This window comes from Eumetopias jubatus, unplaced genomic scaffold (genome assembly GCF_037043125.1).
Source record: "Eumetopias jubatus isolate StellerSeaLion01/CBP00866 unplaced genomic scaffold, mEumJub1_p1.0 scaffold_1, whole genome shotgun sequence".
NCBI classification, from domain to species: domain Eukaryota; kingdom Metazoa; phylum Chordata; class Mammalia; order Carnivora; family Otariidae; genus Eumetopias; species Eumetopias jubatus.
In genome coordinates, this window is record NW_028274807.1 from 132766889 (window position 1) to 132768861 (window position 1973).

At 43.7% G+C, this 1973-nt stretch overlaps 1 pseudogene; it reads left to right on the forward strand.

Moving 5' to 3' along the window:
- The first annotated feature begins 771 nt into the window (after window positions 1–771).
- On the forward strand, window positions 772–1319 carry LOC114205732 (large ribosomal subunit protein uL11 pseudogene; annotated as a pseudogene).
- Window positions 1320–1973: the final 654 nt, after the last annotated feature.

A 1973-nucleotide genomic window follows, 5' to 3' on the forward strand; every position in this document is an offset into this window, starting at 1 on the left:
GCTATCTGGGCATCCCTTAGCCCAGTCACGTTGACACATAAAATTAACCATCACACAGATGTTTCAATTTTTCACCAGCAGTCAGAAATCCAGATTTTTATGTAAAATGTTTCTTATTTTTAAATCTTAGCAACTAATTCAAAATTTTAAGCACACAGTGCTGGCTAAAGAGAATAAAAAGTCAAGCCTAGCAGGACTACAATGATTAGAAGAAGAAAAAGAAGGGCGCCTGGGTGGCTCAGTTGGTTAAGCGACTGCCTTCAGCTCAGGTCATGATCCTGGAGTCCCGGGATCGAGTCCCGCATCGGGCTCCCTGCTCGGCGGGGAGTCTGCTTCTCCCTCTGACCCTCTTCCCTCTCGTGCTCTCTATCTCTCATTCTCTCTCTCTCAAATAAATAAATAAAATCTCAAAAAACAAAAAAAAAAAAAAAAAAAAAGAAGAAGAAAAAGAAGAAGGAAAAAAGAAGACCCTTCTTAGGGCCCCTGGATGGCACAGTTGGTTAAGCATCCAACTCTTGGTTTCGGCTCAGGTCCTGATCTTAGGTCCTGATCTCAGGGTCCTGATATCGAGCCCCACGCCGGGCTCTGTACTCAGCAGGGAGTCTGCTTGAGATTCTCTCTTTCTCTCCCCCTGCTCTCTAAAATAAAAAAAATAAATCTTTAAAACTAAAAGTAGAAGAAGACATTTTTGGTTTTCAGCTCGGGGAAGCAAAGGTCAACTTTCTTCGGTCGTCCCGAATCCGGGTTCATCCGACACCAGCCACCTCCGCCATGCCACCTAAGTTCGATCCCAATGAGATCAAAGTCATGTACCTGAGGTGCACCGGTGGTGAAGTCGGTGCCACGTCTGCCCTGGCCCCGAAGATAGGCCTGCTGGGTCTGTCTCCAAAAAAGGTTGGTGATGACATCGCCAAGGCAACCAGTGATAGGAAGGGTCTAAGGATTACGGTGAAACTGACCATTCAGAACAGACAGGCCCAGATTGAAGTGGTACCTTCTGCCTCTGCCCTGATTATCAAAGCCCTCAAGGAACCACCAAGAGACAGAAAGAAGCAGAAAAACATTAAGCACAGTGGAAATATCACTTTTGATGAGATTGTCGATATTGCCCGACAGATGCGACACCAATCTTTAGCCAGAGAACTCTCTGGAACCATTAAAGAGATCCTGGGGACTGCCCAGTCTGTGGGCTGCAATGTAGATGGCCGCCACCCTCATGACATCATAGATGACATCAACAGTGGTGCGCTGGAATGCCCGGCTAGTTAACTACAAAGGAAAATGTTTCAATAAAGGATCATTTGACAACCAAAAAAAAAAAAAAAAAAGTAGAAGACATTTCTTCCATCAATATAAAAGCAAAGGATCAAACTTCCAAAGTGAATTAATGAAACAATATACGTTCAGTTCTGTCAGAACCACTTCTTTTCTCTGGGTTTTATCTGCAAACCTTTTTTCATATTTATTTGGGTTACTGGTCTCAACCTTCATCAACTCACTTACTAAAGCCAGAAGAGAGATATTTTAGACATTTTTCCTAATCATCTTGTAATCACCAAGTACTTTTTAATTTTGTTTTCTGGGTACCCTTGAATTCTTTTCTACCATTTCCATTCGCAATGCCTCTGTTGCCTTCATTCAAGACCTCATCCCTTTTCTTTTCTATTTCATGGCCTTTCCGCTTTTACAAGTGATATAGGCCAGGAGCAGATAACCTCGTGGCTAATAGTGTTGTGTTCCACCTATGTTTCCAACTGCATGTACGTTACTCTCTCTGAAACACTGAGCTGATCATATGGCTTCCCAATTTAAAACCCGTGGAGGGATCTCCAGTGTCTGGTTATTAGTAAAAGTGTCAATTCGTGGCATGGTTGTAATGTGCAACATTAGATCTGGTCCCATTTGCTAACCCTCTGCCATTGTGCAGGCGGCCAGATCAAGCCACTCGCTGTGCTCCATGACCTTTGGCCCAC